We start from the raw sequence: 14,104 nt of genomic DNA on the forward strand, positions 1-14,104 counted from the left end.
ATTTTAGTATATGGTTTGAGCGGCCACCAGGGCCTATCCATATAAAGTGCAACTTCTGTATATTGTGATACTTTCTTGTTTAACGATTTGTGCTCCTGTGCTCATAAAGAGTCTAAGGGATACTTTGAGTAATAAATACATATATATTTTGAATATATATCTGTGTGGTGTCCTTTCATTGGTATAAAGGGGGATTACATATGGTAAAACAGCCTGCTTAACACGCTTTAACGAGTTTAGCCTCAAAGACTGCTTAGCCTACGCTACCACTAGGGCAGCTAGCCCGAAAAGGTTGACTTACAACCACACCATAAGGGTTGCTTGGCATGGTACAAGGTGGTCACTTTAACTGGTGAACATCATATACCAGGCCAACTTCTCACATTGGTGAGCAGCGGTTGGATTTGAGCTTGCTATGTTTTACCGTTGTAATCTCTTTGTTACCAATTGAAAGATCACATAGGTACCTGTAGGTACATATAAAACAAGATTAGTTATATACTTAGGTTCTACTGAACTTAGTTGTTGTAGAGCAAAGGGAGTAGCACACCCTGACTACAACTACTAGATAGGTTTAGTAGGAAAACCCAAATGTAGGTAGTTGCAACACATCCACCCACACTTAAGAGCAATGGCTGGGGCAGAGGGGTCCAATGTACCCATCTCTGTCGATAGTGACCCCCAGAGGGCACCAACCATCTTTGCTACCCTAAACCAGAATGAGCTCAGGCAGTTGGCAAATATCAGGGGCCTTAAACAGCCCAGGAACCCTACCTCTGCTGAACTCAGAGAACTCTTACAAGCTGATGAAGATCAGAGAGCTCTCAAGAAAGCCTCCCAGTTAGACCCCTCAGGGACTGGAACAGGAGGCCCTCCTTCTGAAGATGCTACTGAAGTACCCCTTTCTAACAGTCGCCCCTTAGTTGAGAATCAGACTACAGATCATGAGGATCAGCATAGGGACAGGGATGACAAAGGGGGTGAGTCTGATAGTAGTAGTAGTTCTGATGGGAGAAATATCCCAGTTCCAGGTGCTATACCTGGCTCAGCTAACTTAAGACTACTTGGGACTGACAATGGGTTCCCCCCATTGAATCTCCCTAGTGGACTTAACCAGGGGTTTGGGAGACAGAGGAATCACTCAGGTGACTCTAATGACTCTCATGCCTCTAGAGGCTCTCAGGGTCACTCCAGAAGAAGGATGACCAGCCCTCAGAGGAGGGAGCATGAGGCCAGAATGAAGGAAGCCCAGCTGAGGATCAGGAGACAGGAGCTAGAAGTAGCCCTGATGGAAGAGAAACTGAGCAAGGCTAGGCAACCTAGAGAGGGTGGGTCTATACCCACTGGTGGCACCATTGTCCCTAGGGACAAAGATAGGGTCTTTGATAACAGGAACCTGTCCAAGGTTGTGCCCCCCTACAAAAGTGGGGATGATATCCACAAGTGGATGATTGCTCTTGAGAGAGCCTGCAAAGTGCAGCAGGTTCCTGAAGATCGGTGGGCAGCAATCTTATGGCTCTCCTTTGAAGGTAGGGGCAGAGATAGACTCCTCACTGTTAGAGAGGAGGATGTCAGAAACTACAGAGCCCTGAAGAGTGTCCTTGTTGATGGGTTAGGCTTAACCACTGAGCAGTACAGGTTAATGTTCAGAGATACCCAGAAGGCACAGACTCAGGACTGGTCTGAATACATTGAATGTGCCACTAAGGCTTTGGAGGGTTGGTTGCTAGGAAGTAAAGTATCTGATTATACAGGATTGTACAATTTGATGATGAGAGAACAGATTTTAAATAACTGTCAAAACCAGCAACTGCATCAACACTTGGTTGACTCAGATCTGACCTCTCCCCAAAAATTGGGAAAGAAGGCAGACAAATGGGTCAGAACCAGGGTTAAGCAAAAGAACCAGAACCAGGGCCAAGGGGGTGATCAGAAGAAAACAGACCAAAAGGGTGGAGATCAGAAATCCAAAGACCAGAAGTCTTCAACAGGGCCCCAAACTAGTACTAACGAGGGTGGGTCCCAACAACCTAAAGGGAAGAAGAAAGAAGGTCCAAAGAAACCCTGGTGCAAATCTTGAAAGAATACAACTCACTGGACTAGTGATTGTAATAAGGGTGGAGCCCCCAACACTGTTGCCCCTAAGGCACATGCTCCCAGTACTACTGTTAGCAGTGTTGGTCCCCAGACAAAGGGTGTAGTGGGAATCAATATGGGAACTGAAGGAGATTCTGACTTAGACAGAACCCTTACACAGGCAGTCTTGATCTGTGATGGGGACATGGATTTGTCCCTGACTGTGAGCCCCAGTAACCTGGGCAAGTACAGACAGACTCCTTTAATAAATGCAAAAGTGGCTCAAGCCTACAGGGACACATGTGCCAGTGTCACTATGGTGACACCAGGCTTTGTGGACCCTGGACAGTATATACCAGGTGAGAATTACCTGGTGACCAATGCCAGCAATGCCACTACTTCTCATAGTGTGGCTATTGTTAACTTCTCATGGGGAGGGGTAACTGGCCTCAAAAGGGTTGTGGTTAGTGCAGACCTTCCAGTAGAATGTTTGTTGGGCAATGACCTAGAGAGTTCTCTATGGTCAGAAGTGGAGTACAGGACACATGCAGAGATGTTAGGTATATCACCACATGTCCTTGCTGTGACCAGGTCACAGGCCAAACAGTCCCTTACTGAACCACAGGTCTTGGACACTGGAACAATGGACCAAGCACCTATCAAGAAGAAGAACAGGAGGGTTAAGGCTCTGCCTTCCCCCCTGCCTCCAAGTGATGATCAGTCTTCCCAGGAGGATGATCTAGAGAACCCTGAGGGAACTGTCCCTGAAGAGCTTGAACCTGACCAGGTTGAGTTACTGGGGACAGGGGGACCCTCTAGGGCTGACTTGGGGCAGGCTCAGTTATCCTGTCCATCTCTTGAACCCCTCAGACAGCTGGCTGCTGCTGAGGCTGCTGGGAATGCTCAAGGTACCCACAAAGTGTATTGGGATGATGGGCTCCTTTATTCAGAGGCTAGAGACCCAAAACCTGGTGCAACCAGGAGGTTGGTTATACCTCTGCAATTTAGGGGCTTCCTTCTTACCTTGGCTCATGATATTCCTCTAGCAGGACACTTAGGCCAGAACAAGACTTGGGACAGGCTTGTCCCTCACTTTCACTGGCCTCACATGAATGAAGATACCAAGGAGTTTTGTCGCTCCTGTGTGACCTGCCAAGCCAGTGGCAAATCAGGTGGCACAACAAATGCCCCCCTAATACCACTACCTGTGGTGGGGGTTCCCTTTGAAAGAGTGGGAATAGATATAGTGGGTCCCATGGATCCTCCCACTGCATCTGGGCACAGATTTATACTGGTGGTAGTGGATCATGCCATCAGGTATCCAGAAGCAATTCCCCTTAGGACCACTACAGCACCTGTTGTGGCCAGGGCCCTGCTGGGAGTATTCTCCAGAGTGGGGTTTCCTAAGGAGGTGGTTTCTGACAGAGGTACCAACTTCATGTCAGGATACTTGACAGCTATGTGGAAGGAATGTGGTGTTAACTACAAGTTCACCACCCCTCATCACCCACAATGCAATGGGCTTGTTGAGAGATTCAACAAGACCCTAAAGGGTATGATCAAAGGATTACCTGAAAAGCTTAGGCGAAGATGGGACATCCTTCTACCCTGCCTTCTGTTTGCTTACAGAGAGGTCCCACAAAAAGGAGTTGGCTACAGCCCCTTTGAATTGTTATTTGGGCACCCTGTAAGAGGACCCCTATGTCTGGTGAGGGAAGGATGGGAGTTACCTCTCAAAAAGCCTAAGCAAGACATAGTGGACTATGTACTTGGTCTCCGCTCCAGGATGGCTGAGTACATGGAGAAGGCATCCAAAAACCTTGAGGCAAGCCAGGCCTTACAGAAAGCTTGGCATGACCAAAAGGCTGTCTTGGTTGAGTTTCAGCCAGGACAGAAGGTATGGGTGTTGGAGCCAGTGGCCCCAGCAGCACTCCAAGACAAATGGTCTGGACCCCATACAATCCTGGAAAAGAAGGGAGAGGTTACCTACTTGGTGGACCTAGGCACTCCCAGGAGTCCCCAGAGGGTACTCCATGTTAACAGGTTAAAAGCATATGTTGACAGGGCAGACATGGGCTTGCTCATGGCTACAGATGAGGGACAGGAGGAGGAGAGTGACCCTCTCCCAGACCTGTTGTCTCAGAACCCTGAAGATGGTTCAGTTGAAGGAGTGACCCTTGGAGGCAACCTCACTGAGCATCAGCAGATTGAATGTAGACAGGTTCTACAATCATTTCAGCATATGTTCTCACTGATACCTAGTCAAACTGACTGGTGTACCCATGTGGTGGACACTGGTGACAGTCTTCCTGTAAAGAACAAACTTTACAGACAACCTGACCATGTCAGGGACTGTATAAAGGCTGAGGTACACAAAATGCTGGAACTGGGTGTCATTGAACCCTCAGAGAGCCCCTGGGCTAGCCCAGTGGTTCTGGTCCCCAAACCTCACACCAAAGATGGCAAGAGAGAGATGAGGTTCTGTGTGGATTACAGGGGACTCAATGCTGTCACTAGGACAGATGCACATCCTATTCCAAGGGCAGATGAGCTCATAGATAAACTGGCTTCTGCTAAGTTTTTGAGCACATTTGATTTGACAGCTGGCTATTGGCAAATCAGGTTAGCTGAGGAGTCTAAGGCCAAAACAACATTTTCAACCCCAGGAGGACACTACCAATTTTTGGTGATGCCCTTTGGTCTGAAGAATGCACCTGCCACCTTCCAAAGGTTGGTGAATCAAGTCCTTACTGGGTTGAATGACTTTTGTGCAGCATATCTTGATGACATTGCTGTCTTTAGCTCCACCTGGGAGGATCACCTGATCCACCTGAAGAAGGTACTTGGGGCTCTGCAAAAGGCAGGCCTCACTATCAAGGCTACTAAGTGCCAGATAGGGCAGAGTAAGGTTGTGTACTTGGGCCACCTTGTAGGTGGAGGCCACGTTCAACCACTGGAGAGTAAGATATAATCCATCAAGGACTGGTCTCCTCCAACCACCCAGACTCAAGTTTGAGCTTTCTTGGGCTTGACTGGGTACTACAGGAAGTTTGTTAAGAACTATGGGTCCATTGTGACTCCTCTTAATGATCTGACATCCAAAAAGATGCCCAAAAAGGTTCAGTGGACAGTAAGATGTCAAAAGGCATTTGATGACCTGAAGAAGGCCATGTGCTCTGCACCTATCCTGAAAAGTCCTGACTACTCCAAAGAGTTTATTGTCCAAACAGATGCTTCTGAGTTGGGTGTGGGAGCTGTGCTGTCACAACTTAATGTAGATGGTCAAGACCAACCCATTGCTTTTATTAGCAGAAGGTTGACCCCCAGAGAGAAGAATTGGTCAGCTATTGAGAGGGAGGCCTTTGCTGTGGTGTGGGCCCTGAAGAAGCTGAGGCCATACTTGTTTGGCACTCACTTCAAGATTCAGACCGACCATAAGCCCCTCTTGTGGCTAAATCAGATGAAGGGTGAAAACCCCAAACTGCTTAGGTGGTCCATTTCCCTACAGGGGCTGGACTTTACAGTGGAGCACCGGCCAGGTACAGACCATGGGAATGCAGATGGTCTCTCCAGGTACTTCCACTTGGGACATGAAGACGAGACTGGTCAAGGCTAGTTTAATGTCCCTGCGTTTGGGGGGGGGGTTGTGTAGGAGAGTAGGGTCTGCTATCCTATGGTCACCCCAAATGTTTGCTTTTTGAGGCTGTGGGCCTGCTAATCAGACCCCCAGCCTGCTGTTCTCTCTACTAAATTGACACTATGCACTTTAGGTGCATAACCAATTGGAATTGGATCACCCTGTGAGCCCCTGTACCAGTGTACACTAGGTACCCAGGGCATTGGTGTATCTAAGGCCTACCAGGGGCTGAAGCATGTATTGTGCCACCCCTGGCCTGGCCTAGAAATTTGACACAACTGGCTGATCACTCAGCTGGGGTAAGTTGGTGTAACCACCTCTTACTTAGGTGTAGTATACATATACCTAACCTTAAATGGGACACATGTTAACCTATAAGTCACTCCTATGGCACGCCTTAACAATCCTGAAGGCAGAGTGCTTGGTTCCATGTGAGATGGTGCTCTGGCATGAGCTGAGCCTGTCTGCAGTGGTCGGAACAACTTCCTTCTACCGTTTCCAGATATCGCCATACCATATACTCTTAAGTGCATTATGAACCTCGCGGTTAAATGCTAACTTTGGTTTGGCTTTATCAAAACATGTCGAGTAAGGTGTCATACGAATTGGAATACTAACCCCTCGCCAATTCTGGCGACGGGGTTAGCATTCCACCCTTCTAGAGGGACACGACATGTACAGTACCTGAAACCCGGGTAAAATCAGACATAGCCTCGGCTCCACAAAATGGACGCTGCCACCACAGACACAAGTCTGCCCTCCTGCTGCTGGGAGTCCTTCCAGCTTGGGAGACGTGGACAAAGGGTTTCCTGCCAGGGGAGGTGCGTGCACCACCCCAGACAGGATTTTGTGAATTGGTCAGGTAGGGCTTGAATAGAATCAGACATGCCTGAGGCTCACAAGGAGCCTCGGTGCATATGCCAGTTCAAACTGGTCCTGGGGCACACCAGCCCGGACCTGGGGCGAGCTGGACAAAGGATTGGGGGTGTAACCACTCCCCTTCCTGGTCCCACCCTTAGGGAGGGACCTAGCAGGTAGTCCGGCCCCTAGAATCCGCTTAAAGGTAGGAGCTGTGTCCTAAGACTTCAGACATCCTGGAATCAACTTAGCACTAAGAAGAAGACGGGAACTTCGACGCTCTGCTGCACAGAGGACAGAAGGAAATCTCCCCTATGGTCAGGGAGTGACCATCTTGCTAACGCAAGCACCAATCAGTGAATCGACATCTGCTTTGCCGCCGCCTCCTGCCGGAGCCCGAGCCCAGAGACCGACAAGAACTGGACCTCCAGACCTCTCACTGCCCGATCCACAGTCCCTGCAAAGAAGGAACCCGTGGAGGCACCGAGACACGTGGAGACAGCCATCTTGAAAAGACACTTGACAAGCTGCAAGCGCAACAACAGAGGCTCCCTCCAAGTTGTACTTTGGGCCCTGAGAAGCCCAACACCCGAGCAGCATCTGCACCATAGGTGAGTCCTTCAGCATCTCCACGATCTGCGTGGGGCCCCTCTGCACTTTGCAACTCGACGCGCCTGCCCGGTCCCTGGCCCGTTGGCTAGTGGCCATTTTGGCGAACTATCTTGAAAACTACGATGCTGGTCTGGTTGCTCCAGACTGGCCCCTGCTGCCCTCCAAAGGAGCAGCCGCTCTGACCTTGCTAGTCAAAATCATCAGCTTTCTTCATTTCCTTGGTCTCCTGCTTTTGCCAAGGCTTGTTTGCTTCCTTTGAGTCGCCGACACCGCCGACAGCGAGAGCCTGCGTGGGACAGCTCGTGAACCGACTCCTGGACGTTGTCGACCTTCAGGGACCACGTGGCTGCAGAGACAAGCTACATCTCTTCACCTGTTTGCACCCGACATCGCCTGGTACCTACCTGGTGCCACGCCGGTCACTGGCTAGTGACTGTGAACACTGTCCCCTCTGCTTACAGGTCTTCTACAACTCCGATCCACCCTTGGATCCACCGCATCTCTTCTGGACCGGCCGCCTGCAGCATCTTTGTCACCAGGCTCCATTGAACAGATAGACGAAACCCAACGCACTTCGAGACCTATGCACCCGCTTCCTGTGGGTGAAGTAAAGCTGGCACTCCGGTGCACAAGTGTAGAGTAACATCTCTAATGCCTAGATCTGAAGTCTTGATTTCGGAGTTCAACCAGAAGACCCTTTTAGCAGTAACTTTTGAACTTTTACGCACCCATTGAAAACCTATGGGAGCCCGCGTGTAACTTTCCTCACTGCACACGCGACCCGTGGACCTCCTGGTCACTAACTAACATTAGCTCCTTGTAGGCCCAGCGATTGTAGAGGCCCTAGGCCTTTTCCCTTTCCTAGTCGTGGTACTTATACCACTATTTTAGTATATGGTTTGAGCGGCCACCAGGGCCTATCCATATAAAGTGCAACTTCTGTATATTGTGATACTTTCTTGTTTAACAATTTGTGCTCCTGTGCTCATAAAGAGTCTAGGGGATACTTTGAGTAATAAATACATATATATTTTGAATATATATCTGTGTGGTGTCCTTTCATTGGTATAAAGGGGGGTTACATATGGTAAAACAGCCTGCTTAACACGCTTTAACGAGTTTAGCCTCAAAGACTGCTTAGCCTACGCTACCACTAGGGCAGCTAGCCCGAAAAGGTTGACTTACAACCACACCATAAGGGTTGCTTGGCATGGTACAAGGTGGTCACTTTAACTGGTGAACATCATATACCAGGCCAACTTCTCACACCCTCCGACTGAGGTTGAACAAAGCAAACACAAGGAGATTATGGACGGAGCAGTGACATTTTCAAACACTCACCCCTAGTCACAGATCTGGGTTGAATCCATCACCGTTCTTTAGCTCACTTTGCCACCCCAGTTCAGACCCAGCCATATGCAAATCAGTCTTGACCCTGTGCCTCATGGGAACAGTCCAGACCGAATGGACAAGCCAGGTCGTCCCTGGACTGGAATCAAGCATCCTGGGGCCGGTTTCAGGGTAACACCCCTCTTCAGCCTGGCTAGCTTGAATCCACTGGCAAAGTGAGCAAGAGACCCACACCTGGGCATACCCTGCCGACTGAGGGCGAACAAAGCAAGCACAAGGAGATGATGGACAGAGCACTGAAACTTTTCAGACACTCATCCCCAGTCACAGATCTGGGTTGAATCCATTTTCCTTCTTTAACTCACTTCGCCACCCTAGTTCAGACCCAGCCATATATAAATCAGTCTTGACAATGTGCCACATGGGAACAATCCAGACCGAACTGCCAAGCCAGGTCTTTCCTGGACAGATTAGGGTGTAACACCCCTCTTCAGCCAGGCTAGCTAAATCCAGTGGAAAAGTGAGCAGGGGCCCCACGTCTGGGCATACCCCACCAACTTAGGGCTGACAAAGGTAGGAAGTACAATTGATGGACAGAATGCAGAAACAATGTCATACGTGGGTCCCATGCTCTCCATGCCACTGGAGTCAAGCTATCGTGGCTGAAGCGGGGTGAAACCCCAAAACCGGTGCTAGGATGCTTGTTTCCAGTCCAGGGGAGTACCTGGCCTGGAAGTTTAGGCTCGGCTGTTCCCATTGGGCACAGGGTCAAGACTGATTTGCATATGGCTGGGTTCAAACTGGAATGGCATGGGGAGCAAAACAACGATGAATTTAGGCCCAGATCTCTGTACTGGGGTGAATGTATAAGATTGTTTCTGTATTCTGTCCATCAATTGTTCTTTTTGCACGACCACGACATTAGACTTTAAGCCAGTGCTTCTTTTTTTGGAATCCGCCACTATCATCTCTCATTCGCAAACGAACTGATTGTGTTAATAATTAAGACTTTTTTCAGGCATTGCAGTCAAATATATAAGGGTAGCCCTATAACTACCTTTCCACTTTCGGCCTCCTTTCCCACCACATACTGGAAGTCATCCACCACTATCCATATCTGGGCTCCCCATCCTCTTCCTCCTCCAGTGAGTCTGTATTCTCATGCCCAGTGTGTCTGCTGTTCAGACCTGTTGCTTTGGTGAGGAGTCTGTGCTTTTGTCGCATGAACAAAATAAATAAACTGACGAATCTTGCTTCTTAAAAGTTGATTGTGGAGACCGAGCCAAAGGGACAGAAAAAAAGCAGAAGCACTCCACGGCACACTACAGATCCTACCTTGTGAGTCATTTCTATGCCTGATCCTTTTTCTATTATTTCTTGTCACCTCAATGAACACATTAAACAAAATAGTGACCAAAATCTAGCAATAAACGGGGTACAGTGGTCCCATCACAGGCTTTTGCCCCAGTGCCACAGCACCTGCTGCACTTATTATAGATGGGCCTGGTCATTCCTGCAGAATCCAATGGTACTGGCCTGGTTGTGAGCGATACAAGTGAGATTTGGCAATACCAAGAGAACCCTCATCCCCTGATCTTGAAAACCTTAACCCCTCCTGCCCAGATATCGCATAATTCCTGTCCATTTAATGGGCGCTCTCTTTGACTCTCCCTCATATGCAATAAATAAATTGAACGTTTCATCAAAACAACTAGGAGTTTCCCTCAAAACTAGAAAGCCCAGAATTGTTTGTTGTGTATTTGTGCCACAGCTGCAGAACTTTACAGAATGTATCTAACACACGTCACGGTTACAGAGCAGTCCCGGTGTTATCGGCCCAATGATGATGAGTGGCAGAGACAGCCCCACTGACATTTGAGGCTGTGTATTGTGCATTTGATCAAAAATATCAACAAAAGGCAAGTGCCGCCCTGCATCCACACACTCTTCCCTACCCCACAAACACCCGTTGGAGTTTACAGATACATTTTGCAGAATCTTTGTGTTTTCAGGTTCTGACCTCATTGGTTGTTCTGCTAGGGCTGGGTGACCTCTTCCAGATTTTTAAGGCTGATAGTCTCTTTTATGGGCAGATAAAGGACCTTTAACTTTTCACCGAACATAATTCATTGGACATCCCATGAATATTTGCCAGTAGCCTTTTCAGGAACGTTTCATAATATAAAAATAAAAAATATTCAATTAAAAAAAGTTGTGCTATATTATAGGGGGGCGGCTGTTTTGAATGGGGGTGGGAAGCTGTGAAGTGTTTCTTTTGCAAATTTCTCTTAATTCCTGAGAAAACTATTATTATTACCAATTGTATTTGTATGTTGGTTTTCAAGTTAGAATCGGACATCTTGTCCACCATTTAGTTGCTTAACAGAAAATTCATCCACATGCAGTGCACCTTCATTTTCAGTTCCAACTATCACTTTCAAAGAAATGTTTCCAGTTTGTGGTAAAATGACGCCACTAAACGTTGATGAAAAAAAGAACCTTCTCTTGTATAGAGTATTGGATATCAGAATTCCCTGATATTATGAGCAGGCACATCAGAAAATTATTGGCATCTACGTGCATCTTTGCTCATGTAATAAAAAATGCGCTACCCCTGATCTGATGTGCCTGATTAAAATATCAGGGAATTCTGATATCCAAAACTCTGCATACAAGAGAATTTAGTTTCAGGCATTGGCTTACTTGACATTTTACAGTGTCTGTTCTGCTGCCGATTTTCAGCAGAGCCCACTGTGCACATGCGCTGGGGTCCGCGACGGCTGAGCTGTCTAGTTCCTGCTGCAATCTGGGTGTCGAGGCCAGGCTGCCAACATGTGCCCTCTGCTTAGAATGCACCCAACCCTGGAGAAAGGGTGTAGCAGAGCTCTGGGCGCAGCACTTACCTGCTCACTTAAGAGATGGCTCTCAACATGCTGCTGAGATGCATGATAATTGTTGTTATTGGGGTGATTCTTGGACATGCCTTATGATGCTTGGCAGGGCTGGGCCAAGCTCCTGACCCAGTCTGGAGCTCTCGGGTCCACCTGTGCACAGTGCCGGAGGGGGCCCCCTCGAGCTTGGGGCTGCGGGGTTTATTGTTAAGCCCCTGCTTCTTTAATTTGAAAAGGAGAGGACCTGCACGTCTCAGCACTGCTGCACTGTATTTAATGAGAGAGTACGAGCACTTCCCAGGTGCCAACAGGTATTCTAACTAGTGAGCACCTGCACTATTATATTTCCACTTAAAGCACTGCAGAGGATGAATGCAACATAGGCAGCAGTGGAGCATACTGCCTGCACACACACACTCACAGAACTGGTATAGCATTGATGGTAGCAGTGCAAGACCCCAGCACATACACAGAACAGTAACAGCACAGCCAGAAAGAGTGCAAGCTTCACTCCTTCTTGAAAATCTCGAAGCTTTCCTATCACAAAACCTCAAAGCGATTCAGTCTTGCTTTTATCATATCTCTATGGCTTCACTAGAAGCAGGAGGTTGGAGAAGAAGCATGTTTCAGCTTCGAGCAACATAGATCATTATCATCATCATTTTTGTTTTGCAGTTTTATCCCATGCCAACTCGACCCGAAGGTATTGAAGAACCTCACATGAGCACCAGTTACATCACATAAGATAACAGTTGTTTTTAGCTCTCGCATGGACTGCACATGTGCTGTCTTTTCGAGACATTTTGTTTATAATTAGTGGGATTACAGCCTGCCCTTAGTTTACCATTTGTTAGCTTCAGCATCACCCTCATTTCCTTCCTCCCCATTTTTCACGGCATCAGACGCCATGTCCTCTTCTTGTGTTTGACCCTCCCCTCGAGCATTGACGAAGTACTTGTGACCACCCACTGCTCCTGTATTTGGAGCTACATTTCTTTGTGTTCAAGAACTCCATATAAGTGTTTGTTTTTTCAGGCCATCTCCCATAATCCCATCCATGTTGCTTCTTTTCCCTCCCAACGCTGATGTGTGCTTCTGTGAAACCCTCACCTGCACCCATATTGCTCTCTCTCACCCCCTCCCTCTCCATATGCCTCCTTTTGTACTGTTTCCTTCATAGTTTCTCCCTGCCGTGCTTACTGTTTGTGTGCTTAACCCGAGTTCCTTTTTAGGTCGAGCCTAGCGTTGCAGGGAATGCTCTGCTTGTTTTGCAAGGCATGCTGTATTAGGGTATGTTTTAGAAGTGGTGTGGAAGCCCCACCCATATTTTTCATTGGCTGGCATCATCATCAATAGTAAATGCTGGCTTCGGATTGACAATGAGGCTTCTTAGTCCCTCCTGGTTCCCGCCCTGTCTCCTTTTGGTACCGACCATCAGGACTAGATCTTTTACTTGCAGCGTTATACTGTCTCCTTCATTAGTCGGTAAGCACTATATTTTTTTCACAATGGCGACAGCTTGTCTGGTATTTGTATTCGGGGTTTTAGCGTGCGGCTGTAGAGCCTGAGAACCAGGTCAGCAGAGCCGCTCTAGAGCTGGAGAACCAGGTCAGCAGAGCTGCTGTAGAGCCAGAGAACCAGGTCAGCAGAGTTGCTGTAGAGCCAGAGAACCAGGTCAGCAGAACCGCTATAGAGCCAGAGAACCAGGTCAGCTGAGCTGCTGTACAGCCAGAGAACCAGGTCAGCAGAGTTGCTGTAGAGCCAGAGAACCAGGTCAGCAGAGCTGCTATAGAGACAGAGAACCAGGTCAGCAGAGCTGCTATAGAGACAGAGAACCAGGTCAGCAGAGCCGTTGTAGAGCCAGCGAACCAGGTCAGCAGAGCTGCTGTAGAGCCAGAGAAACAAGTCAGCAGAGCTGATGTAGAGCCAGAGAACCAGGTCAGCAGAGCCGCTCTAGAGCCAGAGAACCAGGCCAGCAGAGCTGTTGTAGAGCCAGAGAACCAGGTCAGCAGAGCTGCTGTAGAGCCAGAGAACCAGGCCAGCAGAGCCGCTCTAGAGCCAGAGAACCAGGCCAGCAGAGCTGTTGTAGAGCCTGAGACCCAGGTCAGAACAGGTGCTGCAGGGACTGGAGAGGTTCAAACGTAATCAGACACAGAGGTGGTTAAATTATGCGGCGTAATATGGCATAGTCTGTCGCAATATTGTGCTATTTTGTCATTTTACAACACAGTAGTACTGTCTGGGCAAACGTTTCTCCTCATTAGCAGCACTCTAATACCCGAATACAGCCATCAGCATTGAAATGGTGACCGTTAATCTTTGCAAAGCGTCTGTCCCCCCGGGGAACCACGGCTGATGCTTTTTAAAGCCTTTTTTGATCCATCTGAGCTAGAATCAATGTTTGCAACTGATACAGAAGATCCGAATCATACAACAAGTGTGGAAAATAAGTAAAGACTCCGAGAATGCGGCGGCCACAATATTGTGTTATTCAAGTGGTCCTGCCTATGAGTAAAAACTTGTCGTGTAATGGCCTTGATTTAGTGACTGTATTGTAAATCCATGGAACTGTCCCCCAGAAGAATATTTGGGCAAAAAATCACCTCGAAGTACTGATTCTGTGGTACTGAGAAAGTAAGGGTAAAAGTGGAGGCCATGCAAGGTCACTGAAGTCAGGAAG

This window comes from Triturus cristatus, chromosome 1_1, assembly GCF_964204655.1.
Source record: "Triturus cristatus chromosome 1_1, aTriCri1.1, whole genome shotgun sequence".
Taxonomy (NCBI): domain Eukaryota; kingdom Metazoa; phylum Chordata; class Amphibia; order Caudata; family Salamandridae; genus Triturus; species Triturus cristatus.